The following is a 19,219-nucleotide window of genomic DNA, read 5'->3' as shown; positions in this document are numbered from 1 at the left end:
CTCAGGTCATGATCTCAAGGTTTGTGAGATCTAGTCCCAAGTCAGGCTCTGTGCTGATAGCACGGAGCCTACTTGGGATTCTCTCTCTCTCTCTCTCTCTCTCTGCCCCTCCCCCGCCAAATAAACTTTTTTTTTTTTAAAGAAAGTTCAGTAGGATAAATGGCTACAAAGAATATCAAGCTCAAGAGCGCTTCTCCTGTATTAGAATAATGCCTAGAAAACAATACAGGAAGGGTCTTGCTCACAGTAACCATGAAACAAAACATTTGGAGATCAAAAGAATATATTTGGAGAAAATCATACCACCTGAGGGAAATACTCAGAAAATTTTCTTACTAGCAATTCTGTATTGTGAAGAGACGCAAATTTGTCTCCAATGCCATCCCCTTCTAATCAAAATCACACAAGAGGGGGGAGAACACTTGACAAAGTAATTTTCAAATCAGTCTAGAGATCAAGGACGATAATAGCCAGAAAATTTTGTCAAAGAAGAATCTGGTAAAAGTACTTAAAGAAAAGTAAAAGTACTCTTTTTCTTTTTTTAATGTTTACTTTTGAGAGCGAATGCAAGTGGGGGAGGGGCAGAGAGAGAGAGGGAGAGAGAGAATCCCAAGCAGGCATTGTGCTGTCAGCAAAGAGCCCCATGTGAGGCTTGAACTCACAAACAGTGAGATCATAACCTGAGCCAAGATCAAGAGTTGGATGTTTAACAGACTGAGCCACCCAGGAGCGATGGTCCTCTTTGATATTAAACAGCATTATAGAGGCGCCTGGGTGGCTCAGTCGGTTGGGCGTCTGACTTCGGCTCAGGTCATGATCTTGCAGTTTGTGAGTTGGAGCCCTGCATCCAGCTCTGTGCTGACAGCTCAGAGCCTGGAGCCTGTTTCAGATTTTGTGTCTCCCTCTCTCTCTGCCCCTCCCCCACACACGCTCTGTCTCTCTCTATCAAAAATAAATAAATGTAAAAAACATTAAATAACATTATAAAGCTACAGAAATTAAAACAGTAACTCTGCATAGGCATCGAGAGGGAAATCAATGGAGCAGAAAGATTATCCCGAAAAAGGCCTGAAGGTCAATAGGAATTTACTGTAGGATAAAGGGACAAGGAGAATTAAGAGAGAAAGGATGGATTATTTACTAAAGGGTGTTAGAATAACGGATTAACAAATCTGCCCCGTCCTCCTGGGCCCCTGTTTGGATTATACTTCCACATTCCTTCAGGCTGGGTGTCACCACGTGATGGGCACTGGCCAACAGAAAGTGAATCGGAGTGATGGGTGTCACTTCTGAGAAGAAGCTGGAAGAGCCATTACACAATTTCCCTCTGCCTCAGTCCCGGGGTGAGGACGATGCACAGCAGAATCCCCAGCTGACCCATGATGAGCACACAGTGTGAGAGGTTTTAAGCCACAGGACCTGGGGGGTTCTGTTATGCAGCCTACCCTGACTGGTACAATTGCTATGTCATAGCTCATACTTCACAGCTGTCAGAAGAAAAGTCACACTCATGTATTAGAAATGCAGATCATTCTTGTTTACTGGGAGTTTCTGTGCTTTTTTTTTTTTAACAATCTTTAAAAAAAATTTTTTTTAATGTTTATTTATTTTTGAGAGACAGATCATGAGCAGGGGAGGGGCAGAGAGAGAGGGAGACACAGAATCCGAAGCAGGTTCCAGGCTCCGAGCTGTCAGCACAGAGCCTGACGCGGAGCTCCAACCCACGAACCGTGAGATTGTGACCTGAGCTGAAGTCGGATGCTCAACCGACTGAGCCACCCAGGCACCCCATATCTATGCTTTCAAAGCGGGTATTGAGAGAAGGTACTGCCTATCCAAAAGAACAAAGTGCTGTATGCAGGACCGGCCATGGAATTGGTGGGCCCCATTGCAAAAGGAAAATACAGGTCCCATGGGGTGCCTGGGAGGCTCAGTCGGCTCAGGTCATGATCTCACGGCTCATGAGTTCTAGCTCTGTGTGGGGCTCTGTGCTGACAGCCTGGAGCCTGCTTCAGATTCTGTGTCTCCCTCTCTCTCTGCCCCTTCCCTGCTCCCACTCTGCTTCTCTCTCCCTCAAAATAAATTTTTTTAAAAATTAAAAAAAAAATTAATAAAATACAGGTCCCTCGAGGGGCACCTGGCTGGCCCAGTCGGCGGAGCAAGTGACTCTTAATCTCAGGGTTGTGAGTTCGAGCCCCACATTGGGTGTGGAGATTACTTAAAAACAAAATCTTGGGACGCCTGGGTGGCTTTCAGTTAGGTTAGGCGTCTGACTCTTGATTTCAGCTCAGGTCATGAACTCACGGTTTGTGAGTTCAAGCTCTGTGTCAGGCTCCAGGTCATAAACTCGCGGTTTGTGAGTTCAAGCTCTGTGTCAGGCTCCAGGTCATGAACTCGCGGTTTGTGAGTTCAAGCTCTGTGTCAGGCTCCGTGCTGACAGCGCAGAGCCTGCTTGGAATTCTCTCTCCCTCCCTGTGTCTCTGCCCCTTCCCCACTTGTGTGCTCGCTCGCTCTCTCTCAAAATAAATAAACTTAAAAAAAAAAAGCATTAAAAAAAAAAACCTGAAAGAAAGAAGGAACAGTTCCCTTATTTAAAAATGTCACCTTCTCAGTGGTGCTAATCCCCTTCCTCCATGTTCCTTACCCCTTATCCTGATTGATTTTTCTCTTTAATACTTATCACCATCCATCAGGGTTCACTCATTTATATTATTTATGTGTATCTCCTTTACTAGAATGGAATCCATGAGGGCACAGAGTTTTGTCAGTTTTTGGCCACCATTGTATCCTCAACATCTAAGTGGACAGCACCTGTCATATCGTGACTGCTTAGTAAATATTTGTTGACCAAGTAAATGAATTAAGGGATATCAGTAAGAGTGTATGTAACAGGCATTCAGGCATTGGTGGGTCCATCCATTCAATGGTATTTAATGGTAGCCTCTCTGATCACTACGTCAAATTATCTTCTGGGGGTGTGATGACAGCCAAACCACAGCACTCCCTGTCCAGTGATGGAGTTGGGTGCTTGAGTCATTGCTAGATATCCTGTTAAGAATCCTGTAAGCTTACAGGATGTCATGAGGTTGGACCCCTGCAGGAAAAAGATTTTTTTTTTTTTTAATCAGTTTCACCAGGATATAATTTACAGGCAGAGCAGGCGTGAGCAGGATTGCTGTGAAAGCCAATGCCGATGATGCCGGATGGGCAGGCCCAGGCGGCCTGAGGGCAGGGCCCAGAGAGGCCACACAAAGGAGTAAGCTGCAGGTATGGCCAAGGAACACCCCACAACGGGACCGGATGAGCGTAGCTGTAGAAAGGAGAACAAAGTGTGGCGTTGAGGGGGCCAGTCCAAGAGTGAGGGGGACAAGCATACCCTTTTCCAGTTTCTCCCACAGTGGGGCGTCAACCCCCACCAACCCAAGCTTCACATTGGCCTTGACTCACCTGGCTCTGAGCTGGCCGCCCGCTTGCCCCCGGGGGGGTGGGGGTGGGGGTGGGGTAGGGGCGGGGTGGGGGGTTTGCGAACTGCTCCTCGCCGAGCCCCGGAGCTGCCCACTCAGCACAGTCAGTGGTGTCAGGCCTCAGCCTGAACTTGGTTCCATCTCTGTCCCTCAGTAGCGCCTTGATAATGCCCGGGAGCCTGTGGCCTGAGCCAGTGAAGTCAAGACCCGGGGAAGGAAACACAAGGGCTCTCCAGGCTGGCTCCATCGGGGGCTCTGGTGGCAGTTACCACCTGCACCTTGTCCAGACCCTTTGGCAGCCCTCTCACTGGTTAGGCGCCCAACCCTGGGGGCTCCCTGGTCTTCCTCAACCTGCATCTGTGACTTTCGAGGGAAGACTGCCTTGGGGTTCCTGGAGCTATTCCATAGGCACTGGGATTTTGCATCCCCCAGGGCAGCCCTTAATTAGTGAGTGAGAGTTCCAGAGAGGACAGGTCCTGCTTTCCTGCCCGAGGCAAGGATAGCCCCAGGGTATGATCAACACTCAGAGCTTCTTAAGGGACCAGGTGGGGCTCACACTTCACCTGAAATGCCACCGTGGCTCAGCTTCCTCCCTTTCCCCACCTCCTTCTTTTCCCCCACTCCCTTCCTGGCACCCCTAGAAACCCTCCTCAGTAATCTCTCGCACACAGACCATTTCACGGTCTGTTTCCGGGGAATCTGACCTACGTGACTATGCTGGTTGGCCCAGGTCTCTCAGGTCATCAATCCCCACAGGAGCCCGGAACTAGATCCTTAGGAAGCTCCAAGCTCATATTCTTACAGCGTCATAACCGGCAAAGAGAAAAGCTCTTCCCCGTCAGCTCTGAATAGAAAGATCCCAGAGGGAGTTCTGCTTGGTTGACATGGATCACGTGTACACCCCTGCAACCATCACCACGGACAGGAAAATGGGATCCTGAAGACTCCCCAAGAACTACACAATTAGAAAGTGGGGAAGCATGTCCTACATGGTAGGCCTACTATGCCAGTCAGACAAGATAATAAACGGTGATTGCATTTGTGACAATATAGGTTTGGTTGCTTGTGACAGAGATAGAAAATAATACCACCTTACACACGCTAGAAATAGGTTTTTTTTCCTCTCGTAGAATGGGACACGGTGGTATGGCATCTCAGCTCTGTGATGTTGCCAGCTCGGGCTCCTTCTGTCTTCTTGCTCTGCCTTTGTTGCTCTGTGTTGCTTTTAACTGCATGATTCAAGACGGCTCCCCACCCCTCTGCACTGCAGTCACTGTGGTGGAGGAAGGGGAAGGAGAGGGGTGAGCATATTCCTTTGTGTGTGTGTGAATATAACCGAGAACCTATAGCCTTTCTCTCACGTTCCACAGACCAGCATTTCATCACATGGCCACATCTAGCCACATGGGAGGCTGGGTAGAGCCAACTTTATTCTTGGTAGCCACGTGCGCAACTAAGAAATTATTATTCTGGGACAAGGGGACAAGAATCTTTGGGAGACCACTGGTCTTCCAAGACTTCTTTCAAATACTATATTATGGGCATAGAGGGAAAAAATGATGAGATTTCAAAAAAATCTCAGGCCACAGTGAAAAAGGAACAACTGCACGTAATTCTTCTCAGTCATATTCTACAAAATGCTTTTTCCAAGGGATGCTGATGGGTGGGGCAGAAAGTCAGGATTCCACAATCAACTGCATTTGGGACATGCTGGGCTAAACGCTAGTTTGTTCTTGGCTTTTGTTTGTTCTATTTTTTTTTAATTTTTAAAAAAATTTTTTTTAACGTTTTTTATTTATTTTTGAGACAGAGAGAGACAGAGCATGAACGGGGGAGCGGCAGAGAGAGAGAGAGACACAGAATCAGAAGCAGGCTCCAGGCTCTGAGCCATCAGCCCAGAGCCTGACGCGGGGCTCGAACTCCTGGACCACGAGATCGTGACCTGAGCCGAAGTTGGCCGCCTAACCGACTGAGCCACCCAGGCGCCCCATATATTTTTTTTAATTTTTAAAAAAATTATTGTATTTATTTAGAGAGGGAGCAAGCATGCACACGTGAGCGGGAAAGGGGAAGAGAGAGAAATCAAGCAGGCTCCCCGCTGGCAGTGCGGGGCTCCAACTCACAACCCGTGAGATCATGACCTGAGCCAAAGTCGAGAGTCAGACGCTTAATCCACCGAGCCACTGAGGCACCGAGGTGCCCCTGTCTCTTTGTTTTAAATGACAGGACTTCTCAGAACTGTAAATGTGCTCATGTACACTAGGACCCTCCTGGGGAGGACACAGATTGCTTTCCCACTTCCTGACACTTCTGGGAGGGGTGTTTTCAGGGAACAGGTTGGAAATATGACCTTCAATAGGGGTTATGTTTTCCTCTAGCTCTCTCGATGGTATTTTTCTATTGTAACCCCTACATTTGCAAAGATGTCTACTATATATTTTGTCATTTTTCAGTTTGTTTCTACCAAGACTTCTGTTGTAGGACCCATGCTGGGTCAGCTCTGGGGAAGGGGAGGGACCTGTGTGCACACGGTCACAAAAGTCTGGAGGAATCTGTGTTCACCTCTATGGTGAGTCGACAAGGTTGATTTGACTGAAGTCAAGTGGCTAGAAAGCTGGTGATGACAGACTAGGAAAAGAAAGCTGACTATCCAGCAGGCACTGAGGAGTGAGTCCTTGAAGGTTTTTGAGAGAGGGGTGATATAATTAAATTTGCATTTGGGGCACCTGGGTGGCTCAATCAGTTACGTGTCCAACTTCGGTTCAGGTCATGATCTCACAGTTCATGAGTTTGAGCCCCACATCGGGCTCTGAGCTGAGTCTGGAGCCTGCTTCGGATTTTATGTCTCCCTTACTCTCTGCCCCTCCCCTGTTCACGCTCTCTCTCTCTCTCTCTCTCTCTCCAAAATAAATGAACATTAAAAAATAAATAAGTAAAATTTGCATTTTAGCAAGATTATTGTATGGTGGTAGGTATGACAAACTGGAGATCGCGAGAAGACATACAAAATCAACGATAGTCGTCTTAGCAGCCAACTAAGTCCCAGTGGTGCAGAGGCCCAATGCTTCTCTGTACCTTCCAGCAGATTGGGCGGGCTAGGGGGGACCTTGAACTCAGGTGGCAGTGCAACTCAGCAGGTAGATACATAGCACTTTAAGATCAGCCTCAGACGGTAAGCTTCTATCTTCTGCAATGAAGCAGACTTGGGGTGCCTGCAGTTTGGCACATCTCGGGACTGTTTCTCCCACTGTTCTTAGCCTCAGCTCCCCTTCACAGCTCTGTCTCTGTGGGTCCCCCTTGATTATTGACATCCCTGGCCCTGACCCCTGGACCTTGGGTAAGGTTCACCTGCCCTTTGAGAGTATCACAGAGCTCCACAGGGACCGGTAGTCCAAGGGTATCCTGAGCATGTGGATGGTCCCAGCATAGACCACAGAGGGCCAAGGCTTCCTGGCTTTGCTCAGCCCAGACACGGGGGCTGTCAGGCCTCCTTAAACGAGGGAGCGAGAGCATGAATGAGTCCGTTCTTTCTTGTGTTTACTTTCTGGCCTGGTTTCCTACAGAAGGACTCAGAAATCCTCCATGTGGCCAGCGTCTGCCCATCAGGATGCGGAGGTTGTGCCAGTGAATTTAGAGGCCAATCCTAGTGTCTGCTGGGTCTTGAGATGCCACAGAGATGGCATCGAGGCAGGCCACTGTCCCAGCTTGGGAGCCAGGTTTTAAACTCCATGGCTTAAGTTCCCCTCTCTTTTCTCCTCGACTTTTACTTTTCAAATGTTGTTATTGAGGGGCGGCTGGGTGGCTCAGTTGGTTGAGGGTCCAACTTCAGCTCAAGTCACGATCTTACAGTTCGTGAGTTCGGGCCCCGCATGGGGCCCTGTGCTGACAGCTCGGAGCCTGGAGCCTGCTTCAAATTCTGTGTCTCCCTCTCTCTCTGCTCTTCCCTTCCTCATGCTCTGTCTCTCTCTCTCTCTCAAAAATAAATACACATTAAAAACAAATTTAGGGGCACCTGGGTGGCTCAGTCGGTTGAGTGTCCGACTTCGGCTCAGGTCACGATCTCACGATTCATGGGTTCGAGCCCCACGTCAGGCTCTGTGCTGACAGCTCAGAGCCTGGAGCCTGCTTCTGATTCTGCATCTCCCTCTCTCTCTGCCCCTACCCCGCTCATGCTCTGTCTCTCTCTGTCTCAAAAAAAGAAATAAAACATTAAAAAAAAATTTACAAAAAAAAAAACTTTAAAAAAGTTGTTATTGAAAAATAATACAAAAAAAAAAAGAAAAAGAATACCAACATAACATTAAAACATTGTAAATAAAAGTAATCCCCGGCAACCCACTCCCTTAACATGACCCTCACACATATCATTCCAGTTTTTGTCATGTGATTGCATTTTGCATATAATTGTACACATGCTATTCTGTATACCAATTTTCAGACTTGCCAATAATGAATTTACAGGTTGTTTGACAGGCTTAATGACCCTAGTTTTTACGGAAAAGGTAGCCTAACAACGATAAAGAAACTTACAGGAATACTTTAAGAATTACCAGCCCTCAGGGCACCTGGGTGGCTCAGTCGGTTGAGCGTTTGATTTCGGCTCAGGGTCATGGGATTGAGTCCCACGTTGGGCTGTGCACTGAGCTTGCAGCCTGCCTAAGGTTCTCTTTCTCCCTCTGCCCCTCCCCCCATTCATGCTCTCGTTCTCTCTCTCTCTAAAAAACAAAAATAAAAACATAGGGGCACCTGGTGGGTGGCTCAGTTGGTGGAGTATCCGACTTCGGCTCAGGTCATGATCTCGCGGTTTGTGAGTTCGAGCCCCGCATCAGGCTCTGTGCTGACAGCTCCGAGCCTGGAGCCTGCTTTGGAGTCTGTGTCTCCCTCTCTCTCTGCCCCTCCCCTGCTTGCACTCTCTCAAAAATAAATAAACATTAAAATAAATAAATAAATAAATAACCAGCCCTCTTCGTATTCTGTCCCAGTCTTGTCTCACCAGGCTCAAGAATTTCTTCCCTAGAGTCAATTATTCCGGGGTTCAAATTCGGGATCCGCCGCTGAAGTCTTTGTGTGAAGGTATGGAAATGACTTGACATCAGATGTAAAACTGGCATAAAATTACGGTTGTCGTGGGGGGGTGAGGTAGGGTAACGGACCTAAAAGAGCTGGCAAAGCCTTGGTCACAACAGGCTTTCAGAAATGCTAGCTCCTTTCCTTTCTCCTTCTTGGACCCATACATTTCTGCGTGGCAGCAATCGTGGAGTACTGCTGTGTTCCCACCGAGATCGTGCCGTACGTACGTTCTCTCTCTTGCGCTCTTCACAGTTACTCTTTGAAAGTGGGAGGGCCAAGATTTGAAGCTTAGCAGTTCACCTTTTGCTGACCAGCGGGATTTGTACTGCCCCCCTTGAGTTTTTTCCCCTCCATCCAGTAATTTGGAAGTTATATTTCTCATCTTGATTCTATGTGTCACCTTTAAAATGTAGAGACCTTTGAATTCGCCTTCTGGGCCAGACGTCACCAATGAAACAGACTCTATTGACTTCTATTTCGTAAGGTCGCGAAAGCCCAAGTTTTCTTTCTCTTCTCTCACCTTCCAGTTTCTATTTAAATCATTTGAACTTGTACGTCTTATTATTTGTAACGAGTCTTTTTATTTTTATTAAGTTCGTGTATTTAAGTCATCTCTATACCCCACATGGGACTCGAGCTCATGACCCCAAGATCAAGAGTTGCTTGCTCTTCTGACGGAGCCAGCCAGGCGCCCCTGTCATGAGTTACTTTAAAATTCTAATTCTTGGGGCGCCTGGGTGGCTCAGTTGGTTAAGCGTCTCCAACTCTTGATTTCAGCTCAGGTCATGATCTCGCAGTTCATGAGATCTAGCCCTGCATAGGGCTCAGCTCCGCACTGGGAATCTCTTTCCACACCCCCCCCCCCACCACCCGCCCCTCCCTCTTTCTGTCTCTCTTTCAAAATAGGTGAATAAACATTTCAAAAAAAATCCTAATTCTTGGGGAGCCTGGGTGGCTCAGTTAGTTGAGGATGAGCTTTGGCTCATGTCATCATCACGTGGTTCGTGAGTTCGAGCCCCACGTCGGGCTCTGTGCTGACAGCTCAGAGCCTGGAACCTGCTTTGGATTCTGTGTCTCCCTCTCTCTCTGCCCCTCCCCTGCTCTCTCTCTCTCCCAAAAATAAATAAATATTTTAAAAATTCCAATTCTTAAAAAAATAATAATAAATTCTAATTCTTTTAATAACTGAATTATTCTAATTAAATAACTAATTAAATCAATTCTGATTCTTCTAATAACATTAGTAATGTCTTCTAATACTATAAACAAGAATTACTTAGACTTAGTTTTAAAAAATTGTTTAAATGTTTTTCATTTTTGAGAGAGAGCCTGTGAGCAGGGGAGGGACAGAGAGAGAGAGGGACACAGAATCTGAAGCAAGCTCCAGGCTCTGAGCTGTCAGCACAGAGCCCCAGGCGGGGCTAGAGCTCCAGAACTGGGAGGTCATGACCGGAGCTGAAGCCTGACGTTTAACCGACTGAGCCCCCCAGGCACCCAGATCTTAACCACTTTGAAGTGTGCTGTTCAGTGGCATTGAGGACATTTACCCTGCTGCCATCCTCACGGTCCATCTCTAAAACCTTTCATCTTGCACAACAGAAACTGCACCCGCTAAGCAACTTCCCATCCCCCCCTCTCCCCTCCCCCCACCTCCCCTTCCCCGCCCCGCCCCCCGCAGCCACTCTGCTTTCTGCCTCTAGTACTTCATATTAGAGGAACCAAACAATACTTGTCTTTCTGTGACTGGCTTATTTCGCTTAGCACACTGTCCTCAGGTGTTATAACACGTTGCAACAGGTGTCGGAACGTCCTTCCGTTTTAAGGCTGCATAGTATCCGTCGTACGTATATATCACATTTTGTTCATCCATATACAACGCTTTCTTAAGCTCTTTAAAAAAAATGTATCTGCTGAACTAACGGCCGACAAATACCTTACTTAAAATGATAATTAATACTTAAATGATACACAATATTTATAATTTATATTAATATTTAAATTATAATTATCATGTACATTTTTAAAATATTTATTTATTTATTTATTTATTTATTTATTTATTTATTTTGAGAAAGATAGAGCTCGAGCCAGGGAGGGGCAGAGAGAGAGAGAGGGAGAATTCCAAGCAGGCTCCGTGTGGTCGTGCACAGAACTTGTTGTGGGGCTTGAACTCAGGAAAACTGTGAGATCGTGACCTGAGCAGAAATCAAGAGTCAGACGCCCAACGGGACTGAACCACCCAGGAGCCCCATAACATACATTATGTTACATTCTAATACCACTTAACATTATCTTAATAAGTTCTCTATACGCTGAAAATGACACTTTGAGTTATTTTTTTTAAGTGGGGCATATGGTCCCTCTTTATGCCTACATGGTCCATTTTATGCCTACAGTAGGCAGAATTCTAAAGATGGGATTCTCTCCACTCCACATCTCCACTCCACATTCTCATCCCCTAGTTAGTCAATCAAATAACGTCGACCCTGCTGTCAAGGGATTTTGCAATTGTAGTTGAAGTTCCCAATCCACAGATGTTAACACACAGAGGTTATCTGGGTAGGGCTGATCTAATCACAATGAGTCTTTTACAAAGCAGCAGCAGAAGGCAGAAGAAAAAGAGATTCAGAGCGTGAGAATGAATTGATATGTCATTCCTGGGTTGAAGATTGTGAGAACCACCTGGGAAGGTATGTGGGCAGCATTAAGGAACCGAGAGAGAGGCCCCCCATCGACGGCCAATGAGGAACGGGGTCCTCAGTCCTGCAGCAGGAAGGAACTGAATTTTGCCGGTTCCTAAAGGAGCTTGGAAGTGGATTCTGTCCCAGGAGAGCGTCCAGAGAGGAATGTATCCCTACCCAGCCTTTGATTTCAACCTTGTGAGACCCTGAGCAGAAGACCCAGCCAATGGGGTGCGTGGGTGGCTCAGTCGGTTGAGCATCAGTCTCTTGGTTTTGGCTCAGGTCATGATCTCACGGTTCGTGAGTTCAAGCCCTGCGTCGGGCTCTGTGCTGACACTGTGGAGCCTGCTTGGGATTCTCTCTCTCTCCCTCCCTCCCTCCCTCCCTCCCTCGCTGCCTTTCCCCTGCTCGTGCTCTCTCTAAATAAATAAATAAGCAAATAAATAAACAAAAATACTTTTAAATAAATAAATAAATAAATAAAGACCCAGCCAGGCCTGCCTGGATGTCTGATGTACAGAAGTGTGAGATAATAAATAGGTGTTGTTTTGTTTTGTTTTGTTTTGTTTTGTTTTGTTTTTAAAGTAAACTCTACCCCCAACGTGGGGCTTGAACTCACAACCCCCCAGATCAAGAGTCACATGCTCTACTGACTGAGCCAGCCAGGCACCCCTACATAGATGTGGTTTTAAGCTGCTCAGTTTATGATAATTTTTGCACAGCAACAAACAAATACAATGCCTTTTCTAAACTATCTTAGTCCCCACTTATGGTCAGTGATAACTTTTGATGCTTCATATTTCAAATCCTCTCTCAAAGGATGAGAAGTTGTTTATAATCAAATGAGTCCATTTAATTATGGACCTGTTCGTTTGATTTATTTAAATGTGCCACAGACGTTGAGAGCAACGTGCATGTAGAAAGCTGTTGGGATCAGGAATACCCACAAATAATCGCTCCTGTCCTCCTAGAAAAGCTGGATTGCAAACTGGACATTCGTCGAAGACTGCCGCTTTTCAGGAGTCCACTATTTCACAGACAGAAACATAGCAAGGTATGTTATTAGCTGTTTGGGACCATGGACATAACTTCTCTTTTTTTTTTCGGAGTAACCAATATTCCCTCCTCCGTGATGCAGAAAGTCCTCTATTTGCCTCAACACTAACTAGATAGGAGATTAATTCAAAGTGTCCGCCAGTCTGAAGCCTTTCCTACGAGCTGTTTTGTACTTTTTCTATATCTTCAATCTTTTTTTTTTTTTAAACCTTCTTTTTGGACAAATGATGCAAGTCCATTCTGGAAAAGCAGATTATAGTAGACGAGCAGAAAGGGAAAACATCCAGGAGCTATCTCACCACACACAGGTAAAGAAACTCTCCTCTACATATGTGAACCTCTTTGTATATCTCTGTATATCTTTCTCTAAGCGCACATATTGGTGTCTACGTTCACCTTGTTATATGTATCACTGTAATTAAAGATCTGTATATCCTCATATGTACGTTAATTCCCCGTCTTTCTCCAGCTCCCCCCTCGCCACACCCGTTTCTATCAGTGTATTTCTGTATTCTCGACTTCCCCAGCCCTGCGTTAAAGCCACACGTAGCCCAGTGATGCGTATTTCCTGAGCCAAGGCATTCCCTAATGGCCGGGGTCAAATACATTCCCACTTCAAAGTTTTACTGTCATTTCTGGGGCTTCTACAGATACATGATCACCTGACTTTTGAGTACCTCCTGACAACCATCCCATTGTCATTCACCTAGAAACAGGGCATTGCCGGCTCCTAGCAAACAAAGAAAAACAAACACAAATTTAAAAATCCCCAACATCTTCTGAGAAGCCTGTTTTCTTTTTCTCTGCCACATTTGCTCCAGAGCAACCACTACGCCCAATCCCAACCAACCAACAAAACCTGCCGGGCTATTCGCCCAGGGTGAGCAAAAATCCTCTTACGCAAATATTTGTGGAGTTTTCTCCCACTCAATAATGAAATACTGCTTTGCATTTCCATCTGGACGAGTGGAGTCACGGTGCTGTGCGAACGCCACCCGCCACCTGCCATAGCCCTCGGCTCACCTGGGACACGACTGTGGCGGAGTGGGTGGACTGTGCTTCCTCACCGGTGACATTTCCGGGTGATCGAGACAACTTCTTCCGGCTTCTCTTCCTCGGATTTCCTTCCTTCTCTGTATCACTTCCCCACCTCTTCCTGGAATCATTTCCAAACTCCCCGTAGCCAGAATGTACTTTTGTTGGAACTCAAGCCAAGACCAGCTGAAACAGTAGCTTCATTTTAGGTCAATGGGAACACCCAGCGCCTGTAAATAGGGGCTCAGATCTGGACGGGTTGGTAGCTGGGGACCCGGCTGGGGGGGGGGATATAAAGAAGTCAGTGGGGGAGATGAGCACGCACATGTCTGCGAGCTGACCTGAGTGGGGAGGTTCTGTCTGATCCCAGAAACATTCAGGCATAAATTCTGGGAATCGCAGGTGTGACTAACACCGGAAGAAGGTTCTTCGGGTATGTTTGGGGTTTTGACAGATTTTGTTTACAAAGAAATATTCCTTTCTCTGCTCCCCAGTCTTGCTCCTTCTCAGATGCCTTCAAAACTCTAGGAGGACAGAGAAACATTTCACATCCTCCATCAGGGAAGGCAGTGTCCTTCAAGGGAGAGTGACTCCACCCTGCCTGGCTGGCAAAATGGCCCAAGGCCAGTACCCGGGACTTGGCTGGCCAGTCCCAGCCCAGTCCAGGAGGCCTGCCAGTGTGGCAATGATGCGTCACCTCCTTGGTTTGCTGGCCATGACTGGTTTGACCATGACTGGGCAAGGCTGTGATGTTTCCCAGTCTGGGTCAGTGTGGGTGTGTGGGCAGAACCGAACAAGGGGTGAGGGCAGAGGCCAAAACTGTGACACTTTGCGGGCTCCTTCCACTGCGTGGTGGTCCCTCTCCCCCTTGCTCAGGGCAGTTCCTGCTTCTCTGGTGCTCACAGGCATGGACATCACCAATGCAGCCTACCTCCCATGCCGGGACTGCCCATCTCCACAATGGGACCCATAGTTGTGGTATCTGGCCTACTGGGGGCATGACCTGCGTCCCATGACCACCAGTGAGTCACAGCCTTTATGGTCCATTCTGTGGGCTGGTCACTTCCTGTCCTTCGTGTCAGAGCCCTGCCCCAGAGCGCAGTCATTAGATGGGCCCTGACCTGACTTTAACCCAATTATTCCAGAAGCATCCCTACATGTATCCTGGGAACCTGGGAGGCTGGTAGTAGCGAGGGGCCTCTGCTCTGGCCTCCTGATCATGCCCATCGCCTCTCTGCTGCCTACTAGTCCCTATGAGATTGTCGGAGCAACTTTGCTACCCATAACCAGGGCCATTGGCAAAAATAACAAACAGCTAAGGGAGGTGGATCACGGAAACCAAAGAAATGGAGAATTCTCTCTTTCCAGTCCCCCTCGACAGCACCAACTTCATTGCTCCTGACAACTGGTCAACCAGCATCTGGGCCTATGATACTCCCTGCCTAGAAGCATAGGTGATATCATTCACGGACCATTCCAATTTGTTAGGAAGTCATTGCATATGATGAAATCAAACCTGCTTTCCTATAATATTTTCCATCTTTGCATATGTCTTCTGGATATTTATATTTCCCTCACAAAAATCATAGCTCGTGTCTCAATTTTCAAATTTATTGCTACAAATTGTACCTGATATTTTCTATCTGTTCAAATATCTATGCTTTGTTGTTCTTATACTTACTGCCTCCTTTTTTTCTTTGATAGCACTTTCCAAAAATGTCTATTTTAGGGGCATCAGGGTGGCTCAGTCGGTTAAGCGTCAGACTCTTGATTTTGGCTCAGGTCATGATCTCCAGGTTCATGAGTTCAAGGGCCGCATCAGGCTCTGCACTGCGGGCACGGAGCCTGCTTGGGATTCTGTCTCCCTCTCTCTCTGTCCCTCCCCTGTTTGCTCTCTATCTCTGTGGAAAAAAATTAAAAAAATAAACTTAATAAAAAAAAAAGAGTGAATGTTCTTTTTTTCTTTTTAAAGTTTATTTATTTATTTTGAGAGAGACAGAGAGAAGTGCAGGCAGGGAGGGGCAGAGAGAGAGGGGGACGGAGAATCCAAAGCAGACCCCGCGCTGATAGCACAGAGCCCGATGTGGGGCTCGAACCCATGAACTGTGAGATCATGACCTGAGCTGAAGTCAGACTCTTAAATGACTGAGCCACCCAGGCGCCCCTGAATGTTCTTTAAAAAAAAAAATGTCTATTGTTTTTCTTTCAGTGAATTACCATCGGCTTTGATTGATCAAATGTACTATTGTGTTTAATTTGTTTTTCTTTTATTTATTTCTGCTTTTATCTTTAATGATTTCTGCTTCTACTTCCTTTGGATTGATTTTGCTCTTCGCCTGCTGGCTTCTTAGGTTGGAAACTTTGTTCACCTAATATCATCCGTCTTTCTTGTTTTGTTATCAATGTACCTGTGGGTATGCATTGTCCTAAGTACTGCTTTAGCCACATCGCCCAGGTTCTGACATGTAGCTCTCTAATTAGTGGTTATTTCTGAATAGTATGTAATTTGTTTTTTCAACTTCCTTTTGAAACCAAGACTCATTTAGAAAGCTTTTGTAAAATTTTTCACGTTAACCCATTTTGGGTTAAATTCTTCTTATTAATTTGTAGTCCTATTGCCTAGGGATCCGAGGACACAGCTTGTCTGACTTTGTACTTTTCACTTTTCTGAAACTAATCCATCTGTCTCTGAACCGTTCTCTGGTCCCTCTCAAAGACATTTTGGTTCCTCTTTTCGCGGGATGCTCCGGTAAAAATTTGATAGCAGTGACCTGGTGATACCTGTGGAGGGAGGGGATTCCCCCAGAGTCTTTTTCCTCTTCTGGGGTCTTCTTTAGCTATTCAGATGCCTGCCCTTCTGTCCCCCACCCACCACACGTGTTGAGAGAGGAAAGGAAAGGAAAGGAAGCCCCGCGCCAGAGTTTCTCACACCGGGTTCCATGGAACACCAATTCTGTGGGTATTAATAGATGATATACAGAAAGGGGTCTGTTTGAGGACTGGTGGATTAAACAAAGAGAAAGGGCTCCTATGGCATCTCAGAGCCTCTGTATTTTCTGGTGGTTTAACTGACTTTATAACAGGAGGGAAAAGCATGGTTGTGTTTCCCAAGCTCATCTGGAATGGAAGCCTTCTGTGGGGCACAGGGATAATGCTCCGGAACAGGTACCGTAGGCCACGCTGCCCAAGGCCCTATTCTCAAATATACTCCTATGAACCCTCTTGTCTTGATCAAATCTTATTTAGACTAATGGTTAGAGTCAGTCCTTCACTTCGACTTCTCAGCGTGTTCGTGTCCTGATTCTGCGATCCAGTGTTTCTGCTGCCCCTCTGGGATTCTTACTGTCGGCAGATCAGAGCAGCCTGTCCCCCTGTTCTCCTGTCGTGCACAGATAAGTGCTTGGGAAGGACAGAGCCTTGATGTGTGCCTCTGGACTAGGGAGGACATACATCCTTCATCCAACGACTAGCAGAGGCTGTCTACACCTGCACTTCTTAGACTGCCTTATGCAGGTCACATAAGTTAACACCCCACCTGGGGACTGGAAACGTGAGGAGGGGCCTGCTGGAAAGGGCCTTGAAGGCCATGCTAAGGAATATGGACTGTCTGCTGCAGGCAGAGAAGGGTGAGTGCTGGAGGGTGTTATAAGGAGCAGCTGGGTAGGTATTAAAAGGTTTTAAGCCACATCAAAGTTAATCCTAATAGTTTTACCGAAAGGCGCTCTGAAGAAAATGTGGAGAAATTGAGGCAGGGAGCCTTGTTGTGAGCTATTGTTTAGGCAAGAGGTGATGATGCCCTGAGTTAGGATAGTGGTTGAAGGAATGAAGAGGAGGGGACAGATTCAAGGTCCCTTTCAAAGATGGAGAAGACAAAATGCAGTGACAGAAACTTCCATTTTCCATTCTTAGATTCTAGGGTTAAAATTGGAGTAGTTCTAAAGAAGATCTAAGATAACACTGCCTTCAATCGGGTTCCCTGGAAGCAGAGCCTGAGGCAGGGATCCAGGTGTCTGTGACTCACTGGAGGAGTGCTCCCAGAGGGAGGGGAGTGAGGGAAGCATAATGGCGCAGAGGAAGAAGCTAAGGAGGCTGTGGTTTCATGTGGAATCTGGCCTTACCGTGACCCCAAAGACAGCTCCGTAGCAGATAGCCCCAATGCGTTGGTCTCACCTTGAGGCAAGAGGGCCAGCCTTTTACACAATAGTCTAAGAGGAACCACAGGGTAAGGGAAACCTGGTTGGCCCAGAACAAGTCTCTGGAGAAGGGGACAGCTGAAAGTCACTAGCAACAAGCACTCAATAGCGAGGAGAGGGTTGTCCCAGGCAGGTGTTAGGGGCTGAATTGTGTTCCACCCCCAAATTCATATGCTGAAGCACTAACCCGCAGGCCCTCAGAATGTGGCAGTATTTAGACACAGGGCCTTTCCAGAGGTGATTAAATTAAAAGGAAGCCGATTAGGGTGAACCCTAATCCAGTCTGACCGGCGTCCAAGAGGAGATTAGGACCCACAGAGAGACACCAGGGATGTGCACGTGCACAGAGACAAGGCCACCATCTGCAAACCAAGGGGAAAAGACCTCAGAAGAAACCAGTCCTGCTGACACCTTGATGTCGGACGTCCCAGCCTCCAGAACGGTGAGAAAACCCATTTTCTGTCGGCGAAGCCACCGGGTCTTGGCCACCCAAGCAACCTAATCAGCAGGTAAGTGGGACCCGGATGGCACCTACAACATTCTCTCCATCTTCATTTAAGCTCTTCACCCAAACCGTCTCTCCTTTCCCGCCCCACCTCCCTGCCCGAAGCAGGTCATTTAAATCTGCCTTCCCCCTCCTCATGAAGAGCAGCAGCACCAATTAGGAGAGGCAGTTCATTTCCTGGCTGGAATATCAGCTGCCCGCCCCAGACAGGAGCCAGCCGGCTCACCCAGCCTACGTGCCGCAGTTGGAGCATCTCGGCACTCGGAACAGTGCAGCCGGGCTACAGATGGACGGTCCTTCCGTTCCAATGAGCAATGGCCTGTCGCTGCGTTTCAGTCCTTCACCCACCGTCAATACCCAGTTCGGACGACGAAGGGCGATTTGTGTGGTCCTGCCGGGTCTACAAAAGGCCAAGGGATTGTCCCCAACATCTCCATTGAAGAGAGGACCAGAAAGGTGAGGAGGCAGAGTTGGCTAAGCGTTCTGAGATGAGACTTTAATTTATGTGACCACCGTGAAGGTTAATATGTATTTATTTACTTTTAATTTTTTTAAAAATTGTTTGAGGTTTACTTCCTTTTGAGGGAGAGAGAGAGTGTGTGTGTGTGAGCAGGGGAGGGGCAGAGAGAGAGGAAGACAGAGAGTCCGAAGCGGGCTCCAGGCTCTGAGCTGACAGCACAGAGCCCAATGTGGGGCTTGAACCCATGAACCATGAGATCATGACCTGAGCCGAAGTCAGAGGCTTAACCGACTGAGCCACCCAGGTGCCCCTAAATGCTTATTTATTTTTGAGAGAGAGAGAGAGCACGTGGGAGAGGGGCAGAGAGAGAGGGAGACGGAAGATCTGAAGCAGGCTCTGTGCTAACAGCAGAGAGCCCAGTGCAGGGCTCGAACTCAGGAACCACAAGATCTTTTTTTTTTTTTTAAATTTTTTTTTAACGTTTATTTATTTTTGAGACAGAGAGAGACACAGCATGAACCAGGGAGGGGCAGAGAGAGAGGGAGACACAGAATCGGAAGCAGGCTCCAGGCTCTGAGCCATCAGCCCAGAGCCCGATGCGGGGCTCGAACTCACGGACCTCGAGATCGTGACCTGAGCTGAAGTCGGACGCTTAACCGACTGAGCCACCCAGGCGCCCCAGGAACAAGATCTTGACCTGAGACCATAACCGACTGCGCCACCCAGGCGCCCCAAGGTTAATACTTTTTGATGAC

The 19,219-nt window shown here is 47.3% G+C and overlaps 1 long non-coding RNA gene across 2 annotated transcripts; it reads left to right on the top strand.

Moving 5' to 3' along the window:
* The first annotated feature begins 15,491 nt into the window (after positions 1-15,491).
* LOC109498070 lies at positions 15,492-19,016 on the top strand. 2 transcript variants are annotated; one of them, XR_002154648.2, is made up of 3 exons: positions 15,492-18,008; positions 18,113-18,460; positions 18,966-19,016. It is a non-coding gene; the product is annotated as an uncharacterized LOC109498070 (long non-coding RNA). The 2 variants fall into 2 exon arrangements; XR_002154647.2 differs by having other exon boundaries at positions 18,110-18,460.
* The last annotated feature ends 203 nt before the right edge of the window (positions 19,017-19,219 follow it).

Source organism: Felis catus, chromosome A3 (genome assembly GCF_018350175.1).
Source record: "Felis catus isolate Fca126 chromosome A3, F.catus_Fca126_mat1.0, whole genome shotgun sequence".
Lineage (NCBI taxonomy): Eukaryota > Metazoa > Chordata > Mammalia > Carnivora > Felidae > Felis > Felis catus.
This window is presented reverse-complemented; position numbering and strand designations above follow the sequence as displayed.